This window comes from Heterocephalus glaber, unplaced genomic scaffold, assembly GCF_053883595.1.
Source record: "Heterocephalus glaber isolate CG9 unplaced genomic scaffold, H.glaber_assembly_v1.0 deba00001472, whole genome shotgun sequence".
NCBI classification, from domain to species: Eukaryota; Metazoa; Chordata; class Mammalia; order Rodentia; family Bathyergidae; genus Heterocephalus; species Heterocephalus glaber.
In genome coordinates this window covers 44380291-44390327 of record NW_028258315.1, presented here as the reverse complement: position 1 = coordinate 44390327, position 10037 = coordinate 44380291, and positions in this window count along the sequence as shown.

Sequence of the window (10037 nt, the reverse complement as noted above, 5' to 3'; positions counted from 1 at the left end):
GTTTTCAGATGACCCTGATAAGTACATTGATGTTTTTAGGGGACTTACCCAAACCTATGAATTAGATTGGAAAGATGTAATGTTACTTTTAAATCAAATGTTGAATGCTAATGAAAAACAAGTAGCATTATAAGCTGCCATTGTGTATGGAGATGAATATCATATTATTAATTTTAGGGAGCCAGAACATAGATAGCTTGGGGAGCAGCTGGTCCCTACAAGACCCCAAGCAGTCCCCACACAGGATCCCAACTGGCCTACTAACCAGACAGGAGATTATAATAGGAGACATTTTTTGATGTGTATTCTTAAAGGTCTAAGAAGGACAAGATCTAAGCCTTCTAATTATTTTAAATTGGCAATTATTCAACAGAGGGAAAAAGAAAACCCTTCTGCCTTTTTAGATTTCTTACAAGAGGCATTGATAAAACATACATCCTTAGCTCCTGAATCAACAGAAGGACAGATTATTCTTTTTTTTTTTGTATTAAATTCTTTTATTGGTACATTGTAGGTATACAACACAATTACATTTCTCATTGGGAATTGTACCTTTATATAATGCATCTTGGTTCTTATTTTTTCCCCATTCCTAGCCCTCCCTTCACGCCCTCCACCCTTCCCTATTTACAAAGACTTTATTTCCATTTTTTCCATTTCTCATCATTTTTTCCTTTCCCTTCTTTCCTTTCCCCTGTGCCTCCCACTACCCCTACCCCTTTGGACCTTTTCTTCCTATTTTACATTATTGACTATTCATTCTAATAATTGGCACATTTTAGGTATACAATGTAATGACATTCATCATTGGAAATTTGCACCTTTACATAGTCTCTCTTGGTTCTTATTTTTCACCTTTGCCCAGCCCTCCCTTCAACCCCTCCAGTCCTCCCTATTTACAAAGATTTTGTTTCTATTTTTCCATTTTCTCATATTAATCCCATTCCCTTCTATCCTTTCCCTTAGCCCTCCCACTTCCTTCCCCTTTGCCCCTTTTCTTCCTATTTCACATTACCTATTATACATTTAGTCCTTATTTACACTTTCAGTTTCTCACACCAGAGAAACTATTTGGTATTTATACATGTGTGTCCTATTTATTTTATTTAAGAGTATTGCCTCAATGTGCATCCACTTAGCTATAAATGTCTCTAATTTCTCATTTTTTATGGTTGAGTAGTACTCCATTTTATTAAAAAACCACATTTTCTTTATCCAGTCTCCAGTTGATGGGCATTTGGGCTGTTTCCAAGTTTTAGCTATCACAAACTGTACTGCTATGAACATGGGTGCACATATATCACTGTGGTATGATTCTTTTAATTCTTTGGGGAAGATCCCCAGCAGTGGAATAGTGGGGTCAAATGGGACTTCCAGTCCTAGTTCTTTGAGGTATCTCTATACTGATTTCCACAGTGCTTGCGCCAGTCTACACTCCCACCACCAGTGGAGCAGTGTTCCTCTTTCCCCTCAGCCCTGCCAGCATTTGTTATTGGTTGATTTCATGATAGCAACCATTCTTTCTGGAGTGAAGTGGAATCTCAGTGTTGTTTTCATTTGCATCTCTTGAATGACCAGTGATGTTGAACATTTTTTCATGTATTTATTTGCTATTTTGACTTCTTTGTCTCAGAAATTTCTGTTCACTTCAGATGCCCATTTTTGGATTGGGTCTTTAAATTTGGGAGGTCTGATCTTTTTAAGTTCTTTATAGATTTTAGGTAGTAGACCTTTGTCTGAGGAAGACCAGGTGAAGATATTTTCCCACATTGTGGGTTGTCTATTCACACTAATGGTGGTTTCTCTTGCTGTGCAGAAGGCTTTTAATAAGAAGAGATCCCACTTGTTGATTGTTTGTGCTAGTTCACAGGCAACTGAGGTTTTTTCATAAAATCTTTTCCTACGCCGATGTCTTCAAGGGTTCTACCTAACCTCTGTTCCAACTGGTTCAGAGTTTCTATTTTAATATTTAGATCTTTAATCCATTTCAATTTTAGTTTAGTGCACAGTGAGAGATACAGGTCTAGTTTTAATCTTTGGCAAGTTGAAGCCCACTTTATCCAGCACCATTTATTAAAGAGGCTACTATCTTTCCTCCAGTGAGGGTGTTTGGCTCCTTTATCAAAGTTAAGATGGCTGAGTGTGTCTGGTATTGTTTCTGCATCTTCTAATCTGTTCCCTGGTCCTCAGGTCTGTTTCTTTGCCAGTACCATGCTGTTTTTATCACAGTAGCTTTGTAGTAGAGTTGCAGGTTGGGGATTGTGATCCCCCCTGCCATGTCTCTGTTACCTTGAATTGCTTTTGCTACTCTGGGTCTCTTCTTGTTCCAAATGAATTTTTGGATTGTTTTCTCAAGGTCCATGAAGTATGCTGGTGGGATCTCAATTGGAATTGCATTAAATTGATATAGCAGTTTTGGAAGTATGGCCATTTTCATTATATTAATCCTTCCTACCCAGGAGCAGGGGATGTCTGTCCATTTTCTGATATCATCTTCAATCTCTCTTTTCAGAGTGCCACAGTTTTCAGAGAAGAGGTCTTTGATTTCTTTCCTTAGGATGATTCCTAGGTATTTCAGTTTTTTGGATGCTATTGTGAAAGGACTTATTTGCCCTATTTCTCTCTCAGTGAGTCTGTTGTTCATGTAGAGGAGAGCTATTGACTTTTGTGTGTTGACCTTGTATCCAGCTACTTGACTGAATTTGGTTATTAAGTCTAGAAGACTTTTGGTGGAGTTCTTGGGGTCTTCTATATAGAGCATCATGTCATCTGTAAATAATGACAATTTGACTTCTTCATTTCCTATCTTTATTCCTTTTATTTCTTTCTCTTGTCTAATTGCTGTGGCTAATGTTTCCAGAACTATATTGAACAAGAGTGGTGATAGTGGACATCCTTGTCTTGTTCCTGATTTTAGTGTGAAGGATTTCAGTTTTTGACCATTTAGTATGATATTGGCTGTTGGTTTTTCATAGATGGCTTCTATCAGTTTGAGGTAAAGACCATCTATTCCAATTTTTTGTAGGGTTTTTATCATAAATGCATGTTGGATTTTGTCAAATGCTTTTTCTGCATCTATGGAGATAATCATATGGTTTTTGTCCTTGGCTCTATTGATATAGTGTATTACATTGATTGATTTGTGTATGTTGAGCCATCCCTGCATCCCTGGGATGAATCCCACTTGATCAGGGTGTATGATCTTCTTGATGATCTTCTGCATTCTGTTTGCCAATATCTTATTAAGGATTTTTGCATCTATGTTCATTAGTGAGATTGGCCTATAGTTCTCTTTTTCAGTTGGGTCTTTCTCTGCTTTGAGGATCAAGGTGATGCTTGCTTCAAGGAATGAATTTGGGAGTATTGCTTCCCTTTCAATTTCACTGAAGAGTTTAAACAGTAGTGGCAGCAGTTCCTCTCTAAATGTCTTGTAGAATTCAGCAGTGAAGCTATCAGGGCCCGGGCTTTTCTTAGTTGATAAGTTTTTAATTACATTTTCAATTTCATTGGTTGATATTGGGTTGTTTAGAATTTTTAGGTCTTCTTCATTCAACTTTGGTAATTCATATGTGTCTAGGAATCTGTCCATTTCTTCTGTGTTGTCCATCTTATTGGCATATAGGTTCTCAAAGTAGGTATTGATGATCCTCTGGATTTCTGCTGGGTCTGCTGTCATTTCAACCTTTTCATTCTTAATTGCATGGATTTGGGCCTTTTCTTTCCTTTTTCTGACAAGGTTGGCTAAGGTTTTGTCAATTTTGTTGATTCTTTCGAAGACCCAACTCTTGGCTTCATTGATTTTTTTTGTATCGTTCTCAGTCTCCATTGCATTGATTTCTCCTCTGGTCTTTATAATTTCCTCCCTTGTATGAGCTTTGGGGTTGTCCTGCTCTTCTTTTTCTAGAAGCTTGAGGTGCAGCATCAGGTTATTTAATTGGGCTCATTCTGTTTTCCTAATATGAGTATTCACTGCTATGAATCTCCCTTGTAAGACTGCTTTCATTGTGTCCCATAGATTCCAATGTGTTGTACTGTCATTGTCATTTAATTGAAGGAAATGTCTGATTTCTTCTTTAATTTCCTCTGTGAGCCATTGGTTATTCAGAAGTGTGTTGTTCAATTTCCATTTGTTTATGAAATTTTTTGAGGTTTTTTTGCTATGGATCTCCAATTTCATCGCACTATGGTCTGATAATATACAGGGGATAACTTCAATTCCTTTGCACTTACTTAAACATGTTCTGTGTGTGAGTATGTGGTCTATTTTGGAGAATGACCCATGTGCAGCTGAGAAGAATGTGTATTCTGATTTTGTGGGGTGGAACACTCTGTAAACATCTGTTAGTTCATTTGTTCAAGAGTTCAATTGAGTTCTAGTATTTCATTACTTATTTTTAGTCTAGTTGATCTATCTATTTGTGACAGTGGGGTGTTGAGGTCCCCCACTACAATTGTATTAGTGCTTATATGACTTTTCATGTCTGTTAGTATTTGTTTTATAGAGTTGGGTGCACTAGTGTTTGGTGCATAGATATTTATGATTGTCATCTCTTCCTCTTGGATTCTTCCCTTTACAAGGATGTAATGTCCTTCTTCATCTCTCTTAATCAATGTTGGTTTGAAATCTACTTGATCTGCGAAGAAGATAGCTACTCCTGCTTTTTTTCGGGTTCCCGTCGCATGGAGTATTGTTTTCCACCCTTTAACTTTCAGTCTATGAGTTTCCTTTTGAATTAAGTGTGTTTCTTGTATGCAGCATATTGTTGGATCTTGCTTCTTGCCCCATTCTGCCAGTCTATTTCTTTTGATTGGTGAATTGAGACCATTAACGTTGATGGTTATAACTGAAACGTATTGACTTGTCATTGCCATGACTTTTTCTTTTTGTTGGGTTCTCCCCCTTTCCATTTAATTTCTTGTCATGCCAGATGGGATCATTCTGCTTTGCTTCCTGGGGTTGTGATCCTCAATGTCTGTTCTAGGATACTGTGTAAAATTCTTTTGAGTGCTGGTTTGGTATTCACGAAGTTCCTAAGGTGCTCTTTGTCATGAAAATATCTTATTTCTCCATCCATTTTGAAAGATAGTTTTGCAGGGTACATCAATCTGGGTTGGAGGCTGTTTTCTTTTAGGGCTTGGAATATGTCACTCCAAGCTCTTCTTGCCTTGATGGTTTGTGTTGAGAAGTCTGCTGTGATTCTGATGGGCTTTCCTTTGTATGTGATTTGTTTCTTTGCTCTAACTGCTTGTAGAACTTTGTTGTTCTGTTGAGTTTCTGGAATCTTAACAATTATATGCCTATGTGTAGATTTTTTTTGCTCAAGGCTATTTGGAGTCCTATATGCCTCACTTGTCTGTATGTCAAGCTCTTTTCCCCTGCTTGGGAAGTTTTCTGCCATTATTTCTGTGAAGAGATTTTTTGATGTCATCTGCACTCTCTGCTGTTTCTTCATTGACTCCAGTCAGTCTTATGTTATTCTTTTTTGCATCATCTAGCAGCAGCTGGATTGATTTCTCATGTTCCCTTATAATTTTGAAGCAATTTTTCTTTTCCTGGTCACCAATTGCAATCTTATCTTCTATATCTGAAATTCTGTCTTCACATTGGCTCATTCTGCTGTGTAGACTTTCAGTGGAGTTTTTCATGTCCTGGAAATCTATTTGCATCTGTTTTATGGATTCCATTGGTTTCTTATGTTGGGATTCCATCATGTTCCTGAGCTCCTCTCTAGATTTATTAATCATGTCTTGCACTAGGGGCACAATTTCTCCTGTTATCTGAGAAATTATTTCTGGTTTCATTTTTTCCAGATCCCCTTTTGTTGGCAGTTCAGTGGGTCCAGGTGGTTGAGTATCAGAGTGTTCCATCTCATTTCCCTTTGGGGTTGCTGTAGGTGATCTGGAAGTCTGGGTTTGAGACTCATTTACGTGTTTTCTCATTTCGACTGGGGTGGGGGGCTGTTAGCGCCTGCACGGATTACTTCCTCTGAGCTGGGAGAGGTGGGACGGGGGCCCAGAGCAGCGGTAGGGATGGTGACCCAGAAGCCCTTTCCTGTGGGCTGGGAGCAGCTGGAGGGATGGTGGCCAGGAAGCCCCTTCCTCTGGTCCAGGAGCCGTGGGATGGTGGCTCAGAAGCCCCTACCTCTGGGCCGGGAGCAGTGTGACTGAGTACCTTGGTCTGGTGGTCTGGTGTCCTCTGCATCTTTGTAGTGTGGAACCAGGTGGCTGCCTGTCTGCAGCCGGGTGATTCGGCGTCTTCCGCGTGACTCAGGACCTCGGAAGGGCGTGCAGAGACCTGCCTGTCTGTAGCGGCTATATTTTATAGTTTTTATATCAAGCATTTTCTCATTGTCTAAAATATTTTTATGTTTTATTTCTTAACTGCTCAATACTTCATGTATGGAAATATTGAATAATTATTTAATTATTCCTTTTCTTAGGGATTTGCTTATTTCAAATATTGTTCTTTGAACATCTCAGTACTCTTCTGTCTTTTAAATAGCTTTATTGAGACACAAATCATGAGACATTTAAAATGTATAATCCAATGTTTTTAGTATATTCACAGTGTTGCACAACCATCACTATAATCTATTTTAAAATATTTTATTCCCAGGCCAGGGATTTAGCCCAGTGGTTCTGCTGCCTGACTTGCAAGCACAAGGTCCCGAGTTCAATCCCCAGTATTAAAAAAAAAACAACAAAATTTTATTCCCTCTAAAATAAATGTCATGCTTATTATCAGTTAATCACAATTTCTGACCACTACCACTTTCCTACCCCTGATCTAAGCAATCCTAACCTATTCTTATCTTCATAAATTTATTTTTTCTGGATATTTCATGTAAACAGAATCATACAGTATGGCTGGTTTCTTTTCCTTAGCATAATGTTTTCAAAGGTCATCCATATTCTATCTTCTGTCAATATTCATTCCTTTTTATTGACAAATACTATTTCATCTTACAGATATAGTATATTTTGATTTCTATTTAACCAATGATGAACATTAGGTTGTTTTTGCTTTTTGGCTATGATAAACAATGTAGGTACAAACATTCATTCACAATATTTTAGTGTGGACACATTTCTCACTTTCTAGAGTATGCACTCAGGAGTGGGATTTCTGGGTCATGTGGTAACTCTGTGTTTAACTTTTTAAAGTGGTGTACATTTCTGATTATTTCTTTAAGATATGCTCCTCAAAGTGAAAATAATTGGTCAAATCCTATCGGTATCTTTTTCAAATACATGGGTCCAAGTTACACTCCAGAAAAATGGACCAACCAATTTTTCAACCAGTAGTGCAGCAGGAGTTCTTCACGGGACATATTTGGGCTCCAGAGATTCTTAAGTGGATTGATTCATAGTCATTGGTCTCCATCGGGATCTGTGGAGCTCACAAAGCAGCCCACTTCTTTTTCAGACAAAAATTCACAAAAGGAGCCAGAAGACTTAGACTCTACCCCCAAGCCTCTACTTGCTAGGCATGCAACCTTGCACAAGTTATTTTCATCTTTGCAAAAGTCAGTTAAAACTCTGCTGCCTTCTTCACTCTATTGTCCTGGAGGATCCAATGAGGGCACACTCAGACAGAAGTAAGTCTTGTTTGAGGCATCACCTTTTGGCTTTGATATGCATTGCTGCACATCCAGTCCATGGTCTGGGGACAACATTCCACCACACAAGAGACACACACAAAATCCCAGGTTAGGGAGGCTACTGTACAGACCAAGCTAGCCAGATGCTTTCTCAGTCCCTGAGGAGCTGCATATGTCTGCTGAAGAAGGCCTGAGTTCTACTTGGTTTCCTTTGACTATACCCAGGGGCTTATCTGAGAGATGAAGATATTTAATTAAATATGATTAGCTGATAGATGATTTGTTTCATTCAGAACTGTACACATATCATGTTAATTTTCACAGCAATCTTCCAGGTAGGTATTGGCCCCATTTTACACATGAAAAAACTGAGATTAAGTGAGGTGAAAGAATTTGCCTAAAGCCATGAAGCTAGCAAGCTGCAAAGCAGCCAGGTCTTGCTGACTCCAAAGCCTATGCTCTTCTCATTTCATGATGACACCAGTGTGTGTGTGACCTAAAACACTACACCCAGGGATGTCTAGCTAGTTATGCAAAAAAAGTGTGGCCAGGTGTGCCTCTGGACCAGGAAGGACCGTGCCTAGCACTGGCTTTAATGGCCACTGTGGGGAACAGCCAGTGTGCTAATGGCTTCTGTCTCAGCAGAGATGGGCATGAGTTGGCCCTCCTGAGTGTGTGTTCCTCCCCCAGGCCTGGGTTGTTGGATCCTCCTTTGTTTACTCCAGCTTCTTTCCTTCCCTCTTCCCCTGGAAAGTGTTTTGTGTAATGGATTTTCTCTTCCAGTTCAATTTCAAGAATTGTACAACCACAGAGGGTCCTTGGGCTTCCCTCTGGGTATTTACTTTTGTTGACAGGAAGAATGTCTTATGAATCATTCCAACAGCAGTGTACCAAACAGCAGGCCAGATATGCTAGCAGGGGACTGCACAGATCTGGAGGCCTCTGGGGTTACATGAGCTTCGCCTGCAGCTATGGGTCCACAAGCTCTCACCTTTGCAGAGTAAGTTGTAAGGAGCAGTGGGTCACCAGTGTTACCCTTTTAGTGTGGGACAGAAAGGACAGTTCCCAGGGGAGAAGCCTCAGGACAGGAGGATATAGGATGATGAAAAGCCACTGCAGTTATATTCCTGGGAGCTCAGCACATTACTACCAAAGGAGAATGACTGAAGGACAGTGCTGGCCAGTGAGTGGATGGCCAGAGTGGTGACAACAGAAGGCCAGCTAGGTAAAATCACTGATGGGCTCATCCACTGGAGGGCCTTTTTGAAAAGCTAGAGGAATCAAGGCAATAGCAGCTTTGGGCATCCCTAGAGGACAAACTGAAGCCAATAAAAATAGCCCAAGCAGCATCCATCACACACTAACACACCTACCCTCTGTCAGTAAGCCCTCACCAGAGTGTGACAAGCACCAGGACTGGTCTTGGTTCTTTCTACAGTGTCTGTTAGATGATCTCCTGCCTTCTACATAATACCTTCCTAAGGATGTGACTCATGGCACAAAGAAGCATAAGACAGAATTTCTGCCCTCAAGAAACATATATGCAAAATGAGCATCCAAATACAGATAGGCAAAGCAGAAAACAGCTCTACACTCTCAGTTGTAAGATTGTGAGGTTAAGACTAACATGGTATACAGGATTTAGAAGTAGGAGAAACTAATGGCCGGTTAGTTCAGTTGGTAAAAGAATGATGATAAAAGAAGGAAATCTCCACACTGATCACAGTAATCAGCTAAGCCTTCCTGAAGGTGCTGAGACCTGAGTAATCCTTAAACTATGGGTTTAGAAGAGCCAAGATGAAATCCTAGGTGGGAGAAACAGTATGACCCAAGATAGCACTGAATATGTGGTTAGCTCCAGGTACTGTGGGTTATTCACATCCTGAGCCCACCACCATACTCTAACCAGAGTGGCTAGCAGAAATGTCCAATCTCTTGAGGGAGTGGAAATGTATGTTTTTGAGAGAGATCTCTATGTTTAAAATCCAATGCAGGTATCACAAATGCCACTTCTTAAATGCTGACTGTGTGCCAGTAAACCATACACAAATTTACTTAGTTTTTGCAACAAATGTGTAAGAACACTATTGTTATGCTCAATTTCCATATTTTAAAACTGAGGCTTACAGAGGTCAGGGAGCATACCTAAGATCACATGTCAGAATAGCAGAGACAGAATTTTGACCTGGGCCTGCTGACTACAGAGTTGTGTCCATTCTATTGGACTCATTGCCTCCCTGCACAGGTGGTGGCCAACTGGTCCTTATCCAAGGCTAAGTCAGTACAAAGCAGCACCTAAGGGTAAATGCTAAGGGTAAACCCCATACTGCCACCATGAGCTCAGATGCTACTTGAACACTGGCTTTTTGGATCCCTCCTCAACCAGGGTTGCTTCTACCTCCATGAAGCCCTTCTAGTTCCTAGTGCAAATCTTTA